This window comes from Corvus moneduloides, chromosome 8 (genome assembly GCF_009650955.1).
Source record: "Corvus moneduloides isolate bCorMon1 chromosome 8, bCorMon1.pri, whole genome shotgun sequence".
NCBI classification, from domain to species: Eukaryota; Metazoa; Chordata; class Aves; order Passeriformes; family Corvidae; genus Corvus; species Corvus moneduloides.
Window position 1 is genome coordinate 24605922 of NC_045483.1, and position 21960 is coordinate 24627881.

At 41.5% G+C, this 21960-nt stretch overlaps 1 long non-coding RNA gene across 1 annotated transcript; it reads right to left on the reverse strand.

Annotated features, from left to right (window-relative positions):
• Positions 1–5037: 5037 nt before the first annotated feature.
• Positions 5038–11720, reverse strand: LOC116447191. Its single transcript, XR_004241510.1, has 2 exons — positions 11632–11720; positions 5038–5264 (listed from the first exon to the last, which is right to left on the reverse strand). It is a non-coding gene; the product is annotated as an uncharacterized LOC116447191 (long non-coding RNA).
• Between the last annotated feature and the right edge of the window lie 10240 nt (positions 11721–21960).

Below are 21960 nucleotides of genomic sequence, written 5' to 3' on the forward strand. Positions count from 1 at the left end.
AGGTAGGTATACTAAAGTATTATTACCCCCATTTTGCAGTTGGGGAAACTGAGCTCCAGAAGGATCGCGTGACTTGCCCAAAATCAGGGAGCTGTGGAAGAGCTGTGGTCAGAAGCCAGGAGTCAGGATGCTTATCCATGGCTCTGACCAGCAGGCTGGGTCACTTGGGCTGCCCATAAATAATGGGGTTTGCAAGATACATACATGCCACTCCCACCCAACAAGCAGATGCAATTTTGCCCTGCTTATAGCAAAGCAGGGAAATGGCAAGAGTTTTACCCTGAAGCAAATTTGTCAGGAACTTCACATTCCCTAGATGAATGCTCATGGTAAGTTTTCTACTTGCTTTATAAGAGCTTGTCTTGACATACTGGTAACACTGCTATCACTTGGCATAAACCCCCGCTGTCTTTGCATTATGGAACTAGTCCTCAGAAAAAATTTAGTTCCCATCAAGTTATTTAGGATTTAAAGTATTTTCTCTAAGTATCATTCACACAAATCAATCTCCCTAAAGGAAACTTCATAAAAATATAAATTGTTGATGTAAAAAACCCCCCAACCTCTAACATTATCCCTCTGATTTTTTTAGTGAATGCTACAAATTAATTGCTTGTGGCGTCCTTTTGCCAATGTACTCTTATGTAGACATACAAACAGGATACTGTCTCGAGGTACTTTCAGCTCATATTTGCCAATCCCTGATGAGATGTTCTTTGCAGCAGGGTGACCCTGTGCAAAGTTCTACCTGAAATGGGACAATGAAATATAACTCCTACATTTCTCCCCAGGTATGTAGGTGCTTCAGGAAGACATAAAGAGGGTAGTATAGAGTGTTCTCCCTGCCTCAAAACACTCCTATGGCTAACAAGTTTCATATTATAACAAATTTCTATAGTAGAAAACAGGACATAAAAATATTTCCAGAAAGTGGCTTTAAAACTACTATAAATAGTAAGTTTGGCTAATCTTTCAGTTAAGGGTTTTGGGGTCAGTTTTAAGTATTCTTATCCCCTTATTCGTAGGAAATTTAGTGTGCTTGTGGCCTAATGAACACGCCATGCACATACAGGGGCCATGTCAGTGGGATTATATGACAAGAGAAGGATCTGTTAGTTGTATAAACAAGCCAATTTTGTCTCCTCCAAAAATCCTCTTGGAATCCTTTCTGATGATCTGGGTCCCATTATGGCATTCCCTTTCTAGCCAACCCACACCCTCAAACAATTATTCACTTTTTTTGCCATGTCCTGCAAAAATTATTTTGCCTAAGCCCTGCCCAATAGATGGTAACAAATAGAAAAAGTCCAAGAAATCAGCAGCACAAAACTCTTAAGACTTTCTGAAACTGGGAAAGCAGTAATTCTCCTTTTATGCTGTGGCTTGTTTCATCTTCGTCTTGTCATATAATAACAACAGTGTTTGTGTTGTGGGTGAGTGCTTGCAATTGGTGGCCCCACAGTTACTGAACCTCTGCAAAAGCCATACATATAACAAATATTTCTTGTGAATGTTATTCCTTGCCTTTTGAATAGTACTTCATTTCACCTGGCTGTGATATAGGGTCTGTGTAAACAATCAGCAGAAACTGTAACTGTAGTTACAGGTTGACAGTGAACACCATCAGTAACAACTTGTGTGTGTACATATATAAATTCACATATATATGTATACAAATCATAGTCCTGTAAATACCTATTGCATGCATGCACATGCACAGGAGAAATGTTACATTCTATTAATGGTAAGGCATATTATTAGATAGGCAATATTGGCAATTATTTTAGCTTTTATCTTGATCTGTTGTGTTGCTGTTGATCTCATGCTGCCAGAGAACCCTTAAGGATGATGGGGATGGGAAGAGGCCACTTTGAAGGTTTATTGCACGCGGCGGCAGTAGTAGCCCAAAACTTTGCACTTCTCACACAGATGCTGAGGATGTTCTTTGCTCTGGTCTGAAACATCCAGGCCGTCTGGCTTTTCCAGGGGTCTCTGCAGTGGAGGGAAGGAAATCAGATTAGATCCAAGGTTTTGTCCTTGTTACTCTTTATTAAGCATATGAAGTCCACTTTTATAACCCAACTGAGCTTTCTCCTGGTAATTAAAAAGGTACTATGTTTCTTTCCTGAAGATGTGGTTTTTTCAGCCCTTCAGCTCTACATTGGTTCAGAGCAGCCTCACAATTTAATGTCATTGTTTATAAAGATGGTGTTAACCTTGTTGTAGACAAATTACAAAAATACTGAATTGAGGACTTCATTTATAAAAGCAGTAACAAGAATTCAATTGCTTAGCTCCAGTAACTTAGATGTCCCAAAGGCATTAACACCTCAAGCACGGGAATCCCATTACCCAGCAATGCAGAGCAGGGATTATCAATGTTAGGACTAGCTGCTACATGAAGAAAACTGTCTTAACTATGCCCAGATACTACATAGCTAAATGGTGTTTTCCCAGTATGCAGTCCCATGCTTTTGAGGCTGAAAGTTTTGAAGCAGAGCAGCTGCAAAGCTATTAGTAAAATAAAAAAAATTCCAAACTACTACAAAACCAAAACAAAATCGAACCTCATGACACAATCCTTTGCCCTGAATCTGAGTAATAAATTATGTATTTTTAATAATATTTGTGAAATCACAGGGTTGGGGGAAATGAAGGTGATTTGTTGTTAGTAGGTATTTGTGCTTTCATTTTCCAAGGCATGTAAAAGGCTTCACAATCATTTTGAAAATAAAATACCCATGTTAAATATTGTGACAAAGTGAAATGTTTGGAAATTCTTATAGGTAGGGAAGTGATAGAGATATGAGGTAGAACTTAATAAAGTGCACCATTTGCTTGGAAGAAACCCCAAGTTCCCTAACCCATAATTTATCTGTTTTCATGAAATGTATCCGAAAGACCATTTCATTGCACAGAGCCATGAAGGCAGCAGTTCTTCCATGGGACTGTGGGAGACACAGCATGTGGTGTGAAATCTGAAAACTAGCCATAAGCTTCTCACTGTTTTTACAGGGATATTAAACTCTTGCTTATATCTTCAAAATGTGATTCTTGGAGCAGTGGGTGGGTAAATATAAATTACACCATCTTGGCCATTTATCTCTTAACACCTTTCTTAATCTTAAAGACTTTTCTTTATCTGTAAGATCTTAAAGTACACCTGATCATTTAAGATTTCCTTTATATGTTCTTCATCAAGCCACCTACCTGAGACTCTGTGGATAGGAACAGAGATATTTAAAGCTTTTTTTTTTTTTTTGGCTATGTAATCCTGCCAGAACTGCTCATAAACCAGGGAGTAGAAGGGTTTCTCAGTTCTCTGAATAACTAAAATGACAAAAAATATAGTCTATCATCCTGAACAAGGGATGTCTGTAAGTTCTTGCTTGATTGTACTGAATTATAAGTGCAATACTATGCTGCACAGCTAGTCAAAACAATATATAGGAGTGATTCACTGGTGATTGTCAATGGTTTGTTTCTGATTCAATGTTTTGAACAATGATATTGTCCTGCACCACAGATGTCTTTGAGTCTAACACCATTTACATTTCAACTGCAAATTGGATTTCCTGTGTCAGTTGAGGAGGATAGATGGACTCTTCATCTCCAAATGCCCTGCAACTCCACTGAGCTTTAAATGACTTGTTCGATGTCACTGTGTTGAGATTTGAGATCAGAACCAGCAGTTCTGTTTCTAGGCTTGCAGTCCAAGCACTGGTGCAGATACTGCTTCTGCCACAAGACAGGCAAGTTGAGTAAGTGTGTTTGGTCAGAAAAACTGCCTTTCTGCCTCATCTACCACTTATTCCACCAATATCTGCCCACAAATATTCTTCAAGAATTTACATTACATAGATACACAAAGATGAAGCCCAGGTTCTGGAGTCACAGGGGTTAATTTACACTCTTCAACAGCAAATGAGAGTTTTGAAATGCTACACTTAAAACAGGCTATTTGACTCAGCTCTGATTGCTTCTACATGCTAGCTGTGCTCTGATTAAAGAGAAAAATACAGCCGTTATCATGTTTATTGATATAAGCCAGATTTTTTTTTTTTTTTTTTTTAATATGCAAGGCCTTGGGAATCATTTTTCCTGGAAATAGTGCAAAGGACATTGGGAATGCCTTGAAGTGCCAAGAGTTTTTGGATGGTTTTCAGAAACAATAGCTCTCTGTGGTTTGCTTTCCCCCAGCGTTGATTGAGCTCAGCTTTTTGGCCTGCAAAGCCCTTTGGTTTCAGAAATGTTATTGTTACCAGTGTGTTACCACACAGGCTGGGGAGAGAGGGGTTACAAATGCAGGAAAGCAGGTTGCCAGGGGCCAGCTGTAAAGAACGAAGCCGTGCAGAGCCCAGACTGCATTTCTGGTGAGGTGTTGGAGGGCTGAGGCTTTGAAATTGGTAGTGTGCTTGCGTGGTTTGTGTCTCAAAACCACTTTAACCCACCTTTTGCATAAAATGAAATCCCAGCTTATCTCCATTTGCCATTTTCTCTTCATGGATTTCTTGTAAAGGCAAAAAAGAACCCTTCCATCACCCTGAGTAGCAAGTGTTCTTGTCCTGCTACTGTCTGTCTGTTACTAATTGAGGAGAACCTAAAAGTAATAACCTCACACTCTTGGAACCTTTCTTATACCATGCTAAAATGTGGGACGTTAGTCAAAGAGCTGTGTGTCCATCAAGGCTGGACTCCTTGGCACAGGCTGGGCAATTCTCCTCAGCTCTGCTGTGGTGGATGAAGAGGGGAAGGAGAGGACACTAGTACAAGAGGGATGTGGATGGTTGGGCTGTTGCACGCTGTGTTAGCTCTGGGGACTGCCTGAATTCTGTAGGAGACACCAGTAACTGAGGAGGCTGCAAGAGCTCTGTACTGCTGCTGAGGACTCAGCCATGCATATGGAGAGGGTGTGGAGAAGGGGGCAGGCTCTTTGGCTGAAAAGTTAGTTCCTTTCCTTAGAAAGAGTTGAAATGGGACTTGTAGAACAACAGCAAATCCTGCTATGTTCCTCAGGGGAAAGGTATCCTTTTTTTCCATTAAATTGAGAGTTTAACTGTAATAGTTCAATTTTGTTGTCTTTTTTCTTTTCTTTTCTTTTCTTTTTTAAAGCAAGCATCCACAATTGTATTCTTCTGGACTTCACTTTCGTGCATCTTTCTTTAATTTTCTCCTGGTAGTGCAGGGTGGAAGTAATCTTGTGCAGCTCCACTAGGAAAGCATTTGGTGGTGGTGAATAAAGCTATTGCCTCAGGGCAATAAAGCTGAAATAAATTTAAATTTATATATCAATCCCTGACCTGCAAATTAACTTTTGATTGTGAATTATTGCTGTCCCAGTCTACATGTACTAAGTGACCTCTGCATTCCCCAACAGTCAGCTGAAACCCCAAACCCTTCAAACAAAAAAGCTCACCCTTATGAAGTGTAAGGTGTTAAAGAAAGCATCACTAGGACATCTTGAGGGAAATTGCTTCCACTAAGATGTAGAATGGAATAACGTGCCTTCTTCTGTTTGTATTTAGAAGACGGATGTCTTTTCTGCTGTAGAATGGAACAATTTAATTGCACCACTGATGGATAGAGGATCACATCAGAATTCAAATGAGAGAAAACAGTTAAAAATAATTTTCTGGACTCATTTACATCAAGTCTTAATTCAGAAAATGAGATGTTTAAATGTCCGATTAGAAATGTGAATAGATTCTGTAGCTACTGCTGGCAGGATAATTGTTAGGTTAACAGTCTTAAGGAGCCGTGCTTCCCTCAAGAAACACATGCTATCGTGAATTTGTAAATTTTTAGTCCAATAAAAAAAATAGGCACTGGGGAAGAAAAGATTAAATGTAATGTACATTCTTGAGCAGCAGACCCTCTGCTTTTCTATCTGCCTGGGGGAAGAGGGACATTAACAAGGCCCTGGGCTGTCGCCGTGAATCCAAGAGGCAGTGATAAGAAGGCTGCAGATCAGAGGCAGGATGCTTAGAGAGAGCAAGCAGCCTCTGTCAGCAGCATGCCTCTGGGACAGGCCAGCTAGGAATGAATGATAACAGCATGAGGTAAATGGTGAAAATCTCTTTTTAGAGTTCAGAAAAGCAGCAGTCTGGGGTGAACTGTACTCCCAGAGCTGAAGTACACAAGTATGGGCATGCTGGCGAGGGTTTATTAAATCTAAAGAGTCAAAAGATAATATTTGTAGGCTTGAAACTGTTGAAAAGTTTATTGGGCTTGAGTGATCATACCCACCCCTCCCCATACTGAGGGAGGAGAGGTGGCTGTGGTTGCACTCAGATATGGGAATTATGATGAGACCACTGAACTGCCCATGAAAGTAATAACTTGAGTATCATGAAGTATGTATTTACATACCAAATTACTTCCAGTCCAACAGTAAATTCCTGGCAGCTGGAAGAAAATAGTGTCCAAGAGGACAAGTCAGTCACCAGATGGCTGGTTCTGCACCAGTGCAACAGCTGTCATCACAAACAGCACTGGCGTTAGCCACAAAGTCGGAGAAGAAGCCTTGATAAGAGGCCAGCCAGGAAGTAACCACGGGCGCAGATGTTGCTGCTATAGTAGGCAGGGGAAGAAAACGAGAATTCAGAGCTTGGCATCTGGGCTGTCACACTGCCAAGAATGCTGGTGAATGACTGTAAGGACTGGCTCCGCTGCTGGAGCAGGGTAAGAAGGAGCACAACCAACCACAAAATCCAAATTCCTTGGAAGAATAAGAGAGATTTAAGTCTTGTCTGAGATTTCTGTTTATGTTTAGAGTAGCTAAAGTAACTACCCGGGAAACTACTTTTGAAATTGCCATAGAGCAGCTCTGTCAGGGTAGTTCTTTAGCCTTCAGTAAGGCTTGGGCTCAATGGGGCCTATGGCTTTTGCCACATGTTCTGTGCATTCCTGTAAGCACTCCCATGGGGAGGTTTGTCACTTGAGAGAGTGGTGAAAATGCAAAAGGAGGAACACAGTGGAGCAATTAAGCAAAGCTTGCTTGAGGAGCAGTTTCGCATCTCAGGTGTGACAGCTACCTGATTCCCTACTCGGTGGATGAATTGGGGAATGAATGGCAGCAGCCCTCCTGTCACAGTCCCTTGTGTTACTTCTTGTAATACATGCTCCACCTTCTCTTTTAAATACAGAGATTTAGAGCTGTATTTATAGAGCACTCTGAAGTATATACACAGCTGTAAAAGTGCTGAGAAGACTTTTCCTGCCCCAGAGAGATTAAAAGCTCATTCTCACAGATAGACCATGTGGACTGAGAGCACAGGGCTGAATTGAGACATGCCTTGTGGGGAATTGGCCGAGGATAGTTTCCTGGAGTGAAACGATCCTCCAGGAACAATGAGCAGGTGGCAGGAAAGTGTGGATACTCTCCTCTCCAGGGACTCACTAAAGAAAGGTATGCATAGGAAATCAAGATTTGAGCATAGCTGCACAAGCCATTCACAGAGCCAACATATGTGCTTGAATGGCTACCCCAGAGCTATCCAGAGTGGAGATTATTATCTTCAGTACTCTGATATTATTGCCTGAGCCGGTTACGTGGGAGTACTTCAGCACCAAACCATCCCTTGTGAGACATGGACAAACCCTACTGTACTGGAAAGTCCATGAATTTGGGAAAGCAGCTGGGGAAGATGAAATACAGCTATGGAGACGAGGATGGGAGAAAAGGGCAAGCCTGGCAATTGAGAAGAAACTCTGAATTCACTGCAATGAATATCAAGCAATCCTGAAATGAGGTTTTCAAATTTGTTTTTGTCCTAAATTGGGAACAAGCATCCTACTCTCTAACAGTGAGGATGACACAGCAAGGCTTGGTGGCCCATGTGGTTGGATTTCAGCTCGCTAATAGACTCTGCAAGGTTTGATCTCTTTGGTGACTGTTGGGGTTTCAGTTTAGTCTTAGGTTTTTTTTCTGTTAAAGGAATTTTCTCCCATATGCATGTTGCTAGGGGACAAATAGCTGTACTTAAGAAAAACAAAAAGGGGGGTGGGGTGGGCCTGGCTACTCCTTTGTCTACACCTGGGTGTGGGGTCAGTTCGCTCTGAGCATCCAGAGAGAGGAGCTGCAGAGAAAGGAGCTGCTGCTTCTTTCTTTTTGGCCGTTCTTTCTTCCTGCTGGAAACAACGCCGGGACCCCAAAAGCCGCTTTCCCTGCCCTGCTGGAGACCGAGCTGTGGCTGCCCTGCTCCGCTGCTGCTTCGAGCTTTCGCTACGCTGTAGCCCTGCTCGCCCTGCCTGCCTGGGCCTCCGGGGGGTTCTCCCATCTGGATACATCTCGCCTGCCACCCGGGATTTGCGTTCGTCCCTGCCGCTCCAGCCTGCCGTTCTAGCCTGCCGTTCCAGCCTGCTGTTCCTGAGAGTCCGGCATCGGCTGCCCAGCGGTTTGCGAAGCCTTTGTCCCATCCCTTCCCGGGATCCCAGGCCGCCGGTGCCGCGTGCTCCCCGAGCTCGCTCCGGAGCGCCCCCTGCAGCCGCGGGGGAACCATCGCACCTGCCCTGCTCACCGGGAGCCGCCAGCGCCCCTGCCGGCTGCGAGCGGAACTGCACCCGAGGGGAAAGGGCCCGACAGCCGAGAAGGCTGGCACTGGGTTTGTGATTGCTGTTACTGCCAGAGTTGTTGTTGTTTTGTTTGACCGGTTATATACATATATATATATATAGTAAAGAACTGTTATTCCTATTTCCCACATCTTCGCCTAAAGGCCCTTGATTCAAAATATAATAACTTAGAGGGAAAAGGGGTTATATCTGCCACTTCAAGGGGGGGCTTCTGCCTTCCTTAGCAGACACCTGTCTTTCAAAACCGAGACAGTGACAAACCGGGAGAATGCAGAGATATTCACTGGGCCATACAAGAGGATGGGAAAGTATCCTTGGAGGTGATTGCTGTGTCCTGTCTGTATACACACACACCTTTCTGTAAATGTCCTCCACTGCTTAGGACCAGGTGTGGAACAGGGGGCGTTCACTGGACCTGGTGTGAGTTTTCATTATGTATATACTATGGTGAATGGAAACTTTCTGTAATATGCCCTCAACCAGGGAAATGTGGTCCCTGACTGTTTTAGATATGGGCTGAAATGTTTACAGTTTTTATAGTTTTGGAAGCTCTTGTAACTTGATAAAAGGTTACTTCATGCTGAGGGACCAGCAGTGATTTTCATCTGCTGATAAAATGACCATTATTTTTTAAAATAATGTTCCAGGATATCTTTTTTCCTTAGGTTACAATTAGGTTTACCTAATTGTTAGATTACAATTATATGTTTACCAAATGGTAGGGCAAGGAGTAAGAATAGGAGATGATGAATTCCAGCACATTGCTGAAGAGAAATACTGACAAGATTGCTTGAAAGTAGAAATCATTCATTTCACTAGGAGTAAATACTGTCTGATCTTGAAAGGAGGTCAGACTTCTCCAGTTCATCTGGTTTTTGTTAAACTGGAGAAAAAAATCCATTTACTGATTATTGGTACTATGATCATGTCACATATTGTGGTGACTTTGCTGTTTTGAAGCATCTATTTCTTCACTGCAACACTTACTTTTTTCTTTTAATGGAGTTAAAATGACACAAGAGAATCATGGTGTGTAGGGGGGGGCAAGACATTATTTAGGTTCGAAAACCTGTCCAATGGAAGATTCAGATGAGAATGCAAATACTCTGAGATACCATATAATAAATGCAGAAGGAGCACATAATTAACTGAGGGCATCCACAGAGAGAGAAGTGGGGGCTTAAAAACTTCTAGAAGTGCATAGGAAATCAAACATGTATGAGGCCTCTCCTATGGTAGGTATCAACAAAATAATCTAAAGAATAAATAGGAAGTATATCTAAAAAATTAAGTGGTATAGCAGTGCTGTTTAAAAAAATACTAAAACCATCTTATGTGCACAAGACTTTTTTGTGCTATAACTCTCAAAGTAGAAATATGGGACTTTTAATAAAATCTTTCATTGTGCTTCTACAAAATACAGTTCTTAGTATAAGAGTACTGGTGACTGGGTGTAACATATTTTCCAAAGTAGTGCAAAATAGCTCCCCACTGATAAAGGTTGATAAATATTTACGGAGTCTGGTGTGGCACTGGATGCTTGGACAAAAACCACTATGGGATAGCAGACAGGAAGCTGTGTCAAGAAGCACCACAGACCTCCTGCAAGGCTGTTACTCTCTTCTGCTGCTGGCTCTGTGCATGAACTGATGCTGGTCCCTTCACTGTGTGCCTGTTGCTGTTGTACTTAATCAGAAGCAGCACAAGACACCTCTGAAAGAATGAAAAGGACTAGAAAGCATGACAATGGTAACAACACTGAGAAGCAGATGGAGGTGAGGCAGTGACAACAGGATGTAGAATCTTTCAGCTCAAGGTTTGAAGTTCGCATTTTGGGGAAGAGCACTAGTGACTGGTTGCAAGTTATTTACATCGGGAAGCCGAGCTGAAACACACTCCTGCCTTGAAAATGTCAAGTAATTGCAATACCTGCTGCTGAGACATGAACACATGGATAGACGTGCTCTTCCACATCCATGAGTTATGGGACCTTAGGGAATAGCATGGAAGCAGTGATAGGGGTTGACTGTGGAAAGCTGCACTGCATATGCTGTGACTGTTCCCCAGAAAGTACTGTGTTCGTGGCTTGGTGGCAAGCACAGCTTAAGGAAGCACTGTAGATTGCAACCCTCCCACAGTGTGTCTGTGACTTTAGTACTGCTGTGCAGATTGCACTCCTCTAGCCCTGCCATGAGGGGCAACTCTGCACAGTGGACTACTTGCAAAACTTTACTACAAAAATGTACATATCTAAGTCTATTATGTCTCCTGTACAGTGTGGATGAGATACCTCTTGAATGATTTCTTGACCCTTTGAACATCAACATAAATTGTGGAAAGAATTTTGAAGAACAAGATAAATATTTATAAATTTGTGCTATAAATGGTCTTGTGCTTTCAATGGTCTTGTAATTTCTCTCACCCTCAGGACTGTACTTCCATGCATGTGGTAAGTGACTCAGCCTGGATTTTGGATCTTTTAGACAAGCTGTCTGAACAGAGGTAAGGAACAAGAGACCTTGGAAGCTTTGAGATTGTCTCAAGTTAGTGTCATTAACCAAGGAATTTTGTAGGCAGGAGTCATCTTAGTGTTGTTCTACTTTATCACTACTCTTTTTAAGTAGCAATAGCCTCTTGAGCAAATCCAAGAGGTGAAAAAAGCAGCACACATGGGAAATAACTCTGCTGACACCAGTGGAATGAAACAATAAATTGGTGTAAATATGAAGAGAATCATAAGAACTAGAAGGCCTCTTGCTATTGCTGAACTTTTTTTACTCTATCTCAGATTAAAAACCCTCATAGCCTGTTTCTGTAAGAAAGGCAGGTGAAGATTTTGGGTTTGAGGTATTTATAACGAAAGACAGAACATTCAAATTTTGCAACTCTGATGACACCTGTCCAGACTTCCAGGACTGAGACAGCTCATCTGGGAAACCATTCACTGTGGTGTGTTGTAGCCCATGTCAAGTTCTGTTTAAGTCTTGATTATGCTTTACAAAGTCAAGAGCGTTCCTAGTTCCAAGCCTGTTGCCATCAGGTCTGCACTTCTCCTACCTGTTTGTGAGGATAAACATTAATGTGGCACTTGATACATTCTTGTCCCATGTTAGCCCAGGAGTTTCCACTCATCCATTTTCTCTTGCATTTGGGGCACTTATATTCACCAAAGCAGCGCTTCTTCCCTTGGTATGGTGTCAGGCCTTCTCCTTTTGGACGAGCCTACAAAACAAAGGGAAGAAGCAATGAATGACTGAAAATGTGTGTGTGTGTAATAGAAAAGGTTTTTTTAATTAGGAAACTTTGGGCAGAAGATACTGGAGGCATGCATGAAGGTCATATCCCCTTAATGAACAGTTCATATGTTGAAGCTAGAGTTTAACAGTTCTGAGAGTTGTTTCTGTAAAAAGTATTCAAAAGTCCAAGAAAACTTGTAATACTTGCTAGTGATACTATTTAGAAATATACCTTTTCACTTTTTGAATAAGTAGCTTTAATATTAGTTTTGTTATGATAAAACCATCTCAGCTGAGTACATATTGCTAGCAATATATATAGCGTTAGGAGGAGTAGCTCATTATTAATAAAGGACTACTTTTAAGTAGAAATTCCAATTAAGAAATCCAATCTATTTTTCACTAAAACCTGTAATTGAGAAGAGTTTTAATAATTCTGCTTTTTACAGCCTCTAAACAATTAAATATTGGCACTTCATTAGTATTCATTATTCAGTGATATTAGATATGTATTACCATATGGGAGGGCACAAACTGGGATTGAGTATGAAGGAAAGACGTTCTGACTAGCGGAAATAATAACTTTACTTTATCTGGCTTCTTGCTCTTGGTAAATTGTTTCACTGACTTCTACCTTTTGAAGGAAACAGTGAAGAGTTCTCAAATGGTGTGTTGTGATGTCTGAGTGCTAAATGTCCCTTAAAGAAAGCCTTCTATGTAGGGAAGCCAGTAGAGTTGACAATGACTGTATGCAAATACCAAGTTTATTTTTTGTACATACCTTCACTCACTAAAACTTTACAAAATATGATAAGGTATGTGAAGATGAGGGTATTGCATCCAGCTGTGCTAGGATAGCTGTAAAGATGAAGCCATTTTCCCGGAGTCCCTACCAGGTGTTGAAACACTGTCCTTGTATTCACTGTGTTTAGTTTGTTGCTGCCTAGAGGGAGATACTTTGCTTATATTGTATAGTGGCAGAATATGGTGTGATCACCTATCAAAGGCTTCTTTGTCACTTACTTCCACGTCAGGCCTAAGCAGCTTTTCTTTTTTAAGGCTTCTGGATAAAGTTTACAGAAGTGAAATGAGCCATCATGCTGGGAAGGGATTTGTTTTTGTTTTGGGAGCTTGCGCGATTTCTCAGTGTCTAGGTCCAAATCGTTTTCTATGTGAAAACATGGGTTGCAAAAGCAGGTGGTTGGCAGAAGACCTGAGCTTGGCAGGAGCTCTGAGACTCAAGCTCCAGTGGCTGATGGAGATGGTGAACACTGTGTTACCTCCTGGGTTGAATGTGGGAGCAAGAGGGAAAGGAACATCGAGTGCGCTCTCCCCCGCATGCTGTGGGTGGAATAGCAGGGGACACCAAACCTACTCCAACCTTTTTTTCTTTCTGTAGTGTCAATAAACAACATTCTCTGGGGTTTTTTATGCTTATTCCTAGCATAGCAATATTCTTTAGAAGATCAGTAGCAACCTCCATTACAAATAGACATTTGTAATAATTTATAATAATTTGCTTCTGACAGACCACTGTAAATATTCTGGCTCATAGCAAAGATGAAGCTGACCAGGACAACATATTTACAGTAGTATTGCACAGAAGAAAAAAACGTGCATTGGTAGAGTGAGAAACATTGACTTCCACAACTAAATGAGTGCTGGCAGGCACCTGGAGTGTAGCTCTCTGACCCATGGTATCTCTTGATAAGGATGAGAGATCACAACTGAATGTAGTGCAGGAAAATGTCAATTTATGGAGACATCCTTATTCTGAGTACTTGATTTGGTTCTGCCTCTGAGGAGTTTGTAGCACAACTCAGTGTAAGAAGGAGCCACATGCTCTCTTCATTTAGAAATTCTCATGGAATTGAATAGGAGCCCTGTGTCCAGAGAGCTCCTGTGATTGAGACACCTTCCCTGTCCTCCTGAGGCATCACAAGTTATTTTTGATTCTCTGATTAAGTCACCCTCTACTTAAACTCCTCCTGCAGCCAGACTTGCAAATGCAGCTCAATGCCCCTACCAAGCAGCAGTCCTTTCAGAAAATGTGCAGGTCACAGGATTCACTATTTCTAAAAGTAATAGCACTGATTTTGGAGACAGAGTGTGTCTTGGAAGTCTTATAAATGTTTACAAAGAGTATTTAAATGTAACACTCCCACAGCAATATGTTATGTCAGCCATAAAGAGCATTTAAACATCAGACTCCCACAGCAATATGTTGTGCCAGCCACAATTCCCAGATGGGAAACGTTCAGAGATGGCCACTGGGTCGGCCAGTGACTGTGGGTTTGTCCAGGTCACATAGGTGACTTCAGAGACATCAATGCCCTGAAATACTCTGCCCTCACAAATGCACAGGAGGCACTGAAGATGCTGGTCTGTGGAGTCCTCTGTGTGTCCAGCTAGGCATCAGAAATGGAGACTTTCCAAATTTGAAGCCACTTTTAAAATCCGGCTTCTCCAACTTCTCGGTAAATCGGAAGCAGAACCTGGAAAATAATGTAGGAGCCCTGACTCTGTTGGTAGTTTCCTGTTATAATTGCTAGACTAAACTTTTGATTTATTTTTATTTTAACTTTTTGACTGTCACAGCTCTCTCCTCAGTCAGTGACTCTAATTAGTTTGCTGGCAAAGTTACAACATTCTCTGTAGGTGTTTTGCTATTCTGCTTTATGGATGTTTATGCATTGCCTTAACAGATACTCTTTTCCTTCCCATATCTTCAGTTTCCCAAACTGTGCCCCACAGGGAATTTGGATTCACAAACAAGCAAGCTCATTTTCTCTAGTGAGAAACATCATTAGGAACCACTGACAGCAGTGAAGGCAACCCTCCAACTCCCTCCACCCTGCAGAACCAAACAAAACAGATATTTGACAGTATTTGGTAGAAGGCGAAACCTGAGTGAGACACACCAACGGCCTGAGAGATCTGAGGCTGAGTGTTTTGGTTTGTTTGTTATTGGGGTTTTTTTGTTGTTGTTGGGTTTGGGTTTTTTTTTTTAATTTAAAGTGTCTGGCTCCAGCAGGAGCACAGCTGAATTGCATAAACATTTCCAAGAAACAACCTGCTCCTTGGCACAGAAGCAGCCAGCCCTGCCCACAGGGTGCTCGAGCACCCAGTCACTGTGCAACAGAGGTATCTCAGTGCTCATTCAGCTAGAGGGCAAGAACTATTTTCACCAGAGGTTTTTCTTTAACTAAGTGCCAAAAAAGAGCAAGAAGACACATTTTATCATTCAGTATTAACCTAAAAACCCTTACTTTACAGAGTGTGGGATTTACCTTGTTTAAACCATAAGCCTCCTATTCTCTCCCCACCCCAGCTCCATTTGAGTGGTGGTTAATAATAGGCTGTGGTTGGTGTTTAGGTCCCGCAATTCCTGTACTGAGCATTCTCTTCTTACTCTTTCTGCAGATAGATTCATATATGTCTGGAGTTAATCTGGCAAAGTTATGCTTCTATTCATAATGGCACAATATTTTGTTGTTACCATATTAACATACACTGTCCCATTGCCTGTAGGCCCAGGTAGTCTTTGGCCTGGTTTCTATCCTTGGCTGCAAAAACTTGATGTGTCTTCATTCAGCTGTTTCAAGGATTTACGGCATGCTGGACAGGTAGGCCTTTGGGGAGGATCAAAACCAAACAGATTTTTCTACAAGGACCAGAAGCTAGCCATTACTTGAAGTACGTCTCAATGTCAAGATCTAGGTATTAGGGAATGGATCCTTTGTGATGTTTTGACTTTGGACAAGCACTGACACAAGCACTGACACAAGCGACACCACCTTTGCAGGTGTAGCTAGTCAGTGTGTGTATTTGCCTTAGCTGGATAAACAATGTACAAAGCCAGTGAATTTTGTGTGGCACAGTAACAAAAACTACCTCAATATTCCACCCCTCACTGACACCCAGCTGTCTCTATTTTTCATCCTCGTTCTTTCTTGAGCCAAAACCACAAATGTGCCATCATAAGATTTTAAAAGTGTTTAAGTTGAACTTTTCTGCTGGTAACTGGCCAGTCCCGCTCTCTCTCAACCTATCAGAAAGTGCATCTCACGGAGGGATCTGCCAAATCACTTAGCAATGACGTACATAATAAAGGACTCTCTGCTTTCCCTAAACAATTCCCTCAAAGTATCAGTTTGCAGACTCAGCAAAAACAAAACATGCCCCCCTCCCCCAACATGCCCTGCTTAAAACTAGATTCATTATAAACAACATGAGGCTGAGTTTCCTCAAAGCAAATGCAGAGGCACAATTTAATGCTTTTCTTCCCCTCATCTCCCCCCAAGTTTGTTTTCTACAGCTGAAAGGGATCTGTGCAGCACAGGAAAAAATGAAATCAGCGTAACATTGGTAGGTGGATCCCCTTCATAGAAGAACTCTATGAGGATCTGCTTGTAAACATGCTTCATCAAACGAAGAGAAAAGAGTAACAGCAAACAGCTTGATGCACTGAGCAGCTCCCAAGTGGTTTGTGGGAGTGGGAGGGTCAGAGCTGTATTTTGAAATGTGAACCCTCCGACACTCTGAACTGAAAGTCAGCACAACTGGGAGATGGCATTAAAAATGCCCTAGCACTCTTATTGTGTACTACTGTGTGTGCATGGTTTTAATAAAGATATTATGATAATGTAGACTCAAAAGGTGCAATTACAAAATGAAAAAGAAAGTATAAGGACTGATTCGGTGCAGTGGGTGTTGTGGTATTCTAGTCCTGACTCTGCAGCAAGTTGCAGAGTGTTGGGATATTCACAGAAGTGCTCTCACCTTTCTCAGCTCTGTGTATACTGTGTAGAGAATGAGGACACGCTTGCACACTACTGCTGAAATGGCATATGAAAGGGAAACTCTGGATTGGTCAACTTTTTTTTTACTTTGTCCTTCCTCACTTTTGTGTGCATATAAATCTGAGTATCAACAGAATACGTAGGCAGATAAGTTATGTGTTTAGGAAATGAATTTTAACGTAGCTGGTCTATTGTTCATTGCTGTGTGTAGTCCATGTTGTTCATGCATGACACTGATAATGTCTGACACTGAAGACTTCTGAGGTATTGATTTAAACCAGCAGTCACTACACCTTTAATTAGTACATGCAATATAGAAAGAGCATCTAAGGGATACAGAAACCAAACTAATGCTTTTTTCAGCTTTGTTGCTAGTTTAATTTGTGTGTTAGGGACATGATGAGAAGTCTTACTTGATACAAGTCTGTTAAGGGGAAAAGCACATAATGGTCAGAAAGTAGGATCTTCATTACAGCATTACTATTTAAACAGAAAGTTCTATTTGTTTTGCTGAATGATAGACATTATGGAATTTCTAGTTGTATTGGGTATTTCAGATTAAAGATTTATGATAGATAAAATTATACCTGAGCAAGACATGGATGAAAAATAAAGAAAACTTAAACTTGTTCATGTAGCTTAAAAGAGGAGGCCAGTGCGTGTTTTATTTGACTGGGATTTTCTTAGACTTGTCTGTGGTGTGGCTTAGGGCAACTTCAACCTCTGTCTGGGGAGTCTGCTGAATGGTTTTCCCACCTCTGCATCCATAGAAACAGACATGTTTTTCATGGCCATTAGAGCTCATCGGTTGTTGTTGATTTGAAACCTTTTATCACACGTGTACCACTGCTGCTCTTGAAATACGATCAAGGTAGAAGGTGGCTTTGTACTGAGGTCCCAAATAATGAAGCTGTTATAGTCAGGCTTCTGATAAAGTTGGTAGGATTTCTCAGCACACTTTCTCTAGGGCAGCATGTGTATCATAGCCCTCCTGCTCCCTGTCAGTGTATTGGGCTGGGGAAAAGGAGGCAATGAATTGCTGGAGCTGGTACTTGGCCTCCGAAAGAAAAATAAAATTAGAAGTAGGTATGACTGATTAGGCTCTGTACATCTGCTTGTTGCTCTGAGGGTGTCATATGCTGTGCTCTCTTGCAAGTAGTATATTCTGTCACCTTATGTGGACAACAATTTCACAGGCAAGTTTATACAGAAATGTGCTCCTCTCCCCTACCTTTCATCTTTATACATGTACCAGTACTGAGTGTAAATATAGTCCTCTACTTTCTTGGCCCTGCTGTCAGTATCTTTCTAGTAGGGTGATGTTCAGAATGGAACTCAATTTTCCAGAAGCAGAGCATTAAACAAAACAGGCAAGTCTGTGCAATGTGCAATACAAAACAGCATTGTTTCTCTTATTTTTCTTGAAGAAATACCCTATTTCTGCTGTTACAAACATTTTCAGTCCCCTGGTCTTAATCTTTGGGAAACATTTAAAACCACATTGACTAAGCTGTGTCAATGAAATTTTACAGGTAAATTTTGATACGGCAGAAGCCCAATTTTATGTTTGACATTTTGTGTGTATCTCTTGGCTGCTTTGAAAAACCAGTGTTGTCAACTGTGCTGTGTATGTTAACTGTGATTTTGATCTAGTTTCCACAAAGGTAAACCAAGAGTAAGATTTAGCATTACTTGTTACTAATAACACGCGTATGGTTTCTGATGATGATTAAATCAATAGGCATAGTTGTCATGGACATGTCGATCTAAGTCTAGAATCTGGTTTTGCAGATTTTTCAGACTCCTAGCCATGCTGTTAGGAGCAAAGGCTTTTCTTCTGCTATAAAATGGCTATTTGAGCTGATCATTAGAACCACCCTCGGGTCAAAGATATGATATCATTACTATGCTAAGTAGTTTGAAGCAGAATAGTTGCTAATTGTCGATGCTGCAATTATCTGATGTGTCAATTACTCAACGCTGAATGGTCTGAGAAGCTGATAAGTATGGGTTTTCTTTGCCAGTCCTAGTCATCATTCCACAGCCAGTATAGAGACAGGAAACGTGTAAATGCTCAGTACCATCCACTCTGAGTAAACAAATCTATTCATGAGTAGCATGCTGCTGCCACAGGCCTCTCCAGATAAAATAGGACTTGAACATATTGATGCAAGCAAACAGTAGAAGACAAAAGTATCTGGTAGAATGGTAACATGGGACTGGTGTTGGACTTCCAGCACCTGGACTGAGTATAGAGCCCTAAGAGGTTTTCTCTCTGTTTGTGGTCAGATTGTACCTCAGCTCTTCATTTGTAGGGGGGAAAGGTCCTTTTGCTGTTTCCTGCCACTTCTGCGCTTCTTATGGCATTGTATAAATCACTTTGGGCTACCTATAGTAATGTAGCTTGTGTAGCATAGTGGAACCTTGAATTTCATCTCACTTAGGTAAGTGCTATTATGAAAAAACCAAGCAAATAACACTCAAAATTTTTTTCAGTCAATCCTTTCCATAGAAGAGCATTTGAGTGCATATTGTACTGCACAGAAACCTGTTCTCCCTGTAGTAGAGCCTTAATAGAAGGGTAAACTCCTCTTGCATTCACAATTCTAACTAATCTCAGATATACTTCTGCTTTTCCTGAATGTTCACATGAATTTTCCAGGTATGCTTATATATTTAGTATATCATGTGTTATATACAGGGCAACAGGCAGTGACCAAACGTTTGATGTGTTTGGTAGATCTTCAGAGCCACAAAACTCTGCCAACCCAATCCAAATCTTCTGTTAAAGAAAGCTGCAATTATCTTGGTGAACTGTACTTCAAGGATTTATTTTACCTGCACATGCTAACTCTTTGCTGGTTGAATGACCATGAAAGAGCTCCCAAAAGGGCTGTCTATGCTTGCAGCCAATCACAGCTTTAATATGCTTATTCCTGTAGGACCTTGAAAACTACGAAATTACTTGAGCATATAAATAGCTGCCTAATGAATCTTTTGAAAATATTGCATAACTCAGTCTAACCCAGAACCTAAAGTTTCAAGAATAGGTCCTCATGCATGTAAAGGGTAACCATTAAAATTTGAACTGCATGTTAACTTGTGCAACAAAGCAAGCATACTGAAAAAAAATCACTTAGGAAGTTGCATAGTGAAAACTGTTTTCAAGGTATTGTTTAATGCAGTACAAAGTAAAAAGGGAGTGGGGCTAGAAAATGGGGATGGAGCATGCCTGGGTCTTTACTGTGTAATTTAAGAATTGTATGTCATAGAGAAAATAGGGATTTGCATATCAAATTAGGCATGTGGAAGAGTTAAAATTACACTCGCCTGCTGGGATGCAGTGAGGCACTTCTTTTCAGCGTTATAAGATCATATTCTTCAGCTTGAGATAAAAGGAAGTGGTCAAAATCTTTCCTTTCCCTTCTCTGATACAAAATTGGACATGCTGAATTAATTATGAAGAAACTAGGAATGTATTCATTTTAATAGTTTCCTGATGTTTGGACTCTTTTGTCCCTCTTCATCTGTTGCTTGAGAACATACAATGGCAATACTCTCCTCCTCTCCCTCCCCCTCTGGTAGCACACTATATTTAATATGTTCATATTTATTTAGTAGCTGGAATCAGGGTTTTGGAGACGGGAGGGTCAAACCCTTGCTATAATCAAGCATTACCTCTTCCAAGCTGAGGTCAAGACTCATATTTTTGGACTTGTTTAATTGGTTCACCTCAGATGCCTTCATGTGGATTTCACGATTCTCCTAGGGCAAATGTGGCACAGCTGGGGCACTGATCTAGTGAGAAGCTGACAGGTCTAAGGATTATGATCTGCTCTTTACAAAGTAGTGGAGTTAGTTCTGATAGACCCCTTGCCTCCCCCTAGGTCATGAGACCGTTCAGAACAGATGGGAAGGCAGATAGATGTCATTGAAGGCAATTCTATTTCAAGTCTAAGTGAGTAGCAGGTGCTTTTGGAGCCAAATTCAACAACTGGGATGCTTTCTGCTTCACTGCTATTCTGAGATGTGTTTATCCAAAGTTTCTACCTGAAGAAAAGATGTGGATTAAATGATGATGCTGAGATAAAGCCACAGATCTCCAGTTGATTATGTGATGGTATTTCTTTCCTTATTAAATGCCCAGGTAAAGAAGCTGCATGAGAAGACTCTGTCCAGGATAGACTGGGTACACCACTATTTGGTCAAAACAAATTTTCAAAAGAGCATTTGGATCAGAGAATTTTCTGATTTATGGGGTGACCGTAGAGCTTGTGTTGCTCTTTGGTGTGTTACAGCTGACAATCTAAGGCTTTTCTCTCTTCCAACTACATGCAAAATAATAATGTTGTCCTTACTATTTGAACTGTTTGAAAGCTACATTGGAACTTTAACTGCAGACACGGCAATTTGCAAAACATTTAGTACTTGCTCTTCATGAACTACTGTAGCTCAATCTTATACTGGGTGCAGTTTGATCTAATTTTGGTGTCGATTTACAGAGGGGAGTAGAGAAAAGGCCTGTATTAAAGAGGTCTGTAGGTGCTGAGGGGAGATAGGTTTCTCTGCTGCTCGAGTGGCACTGTAAAATCCTGCTGTATGACAAGTCATAGCTTTTGGTGCCTTTATCCTTTTGTAAATCTAGACCTGTTGTGGCTTTCCTCCAAGCCAAATATCTGCTGGGCTACGCCTTCTGGAAGTACTTGGGGAGGGACTTTAATAAGTCAGTGATCTTAAGAAGAAATGTCAGCTTGGGAATCCTCTACTTTCACTTGTTCTTCAGAAACACAGTGTGTTGGTGTTGAAGGATATCAGGGGAGATGACCACTTCATGTTAAGGTACTTTTTCATTTGAGGTACAGTTGTTTGTAGGACTTGGATGACATTAACAAGGACATTACAATAAGTAAGGATTTTATTCCTACTTCGGCCGGGTTGGGGGTCTGTGGCTCAGACCCAGGAAGCCGTGACCAACCCAGAGAGAGCGTCCCGCAAGGGACAGTCCCCCAGAGGTCTGTGGCGTTCCCTCAGCCGCCAGGTTGCCTCTGCAGAGGGGTGCCTGTCTCAGCAGGCTGTGAGCTCTTTAGGGATTTCAGTGAGAGTGATTTCAGCAAGGCAAACCCCAGGCCAGGAGGAGAGAGACGAGAAGCTCGTTTGGTGGCTCCACATGGGGCAGCTTTATTTGTCCTGCGCCCTGTGAAGGGTAGGCTAGGGACGAGCTCTCCGATCCCTAAGGGGGAATAGGGTAGTTCTTATAGGGATACAAGGGTGGGTGTGAGAGGGTAGAAGCCAATGGGTTACAAAGAATCTACATAGGGTCTCCCAGAGGATCATGGTTCTTGTTTTCT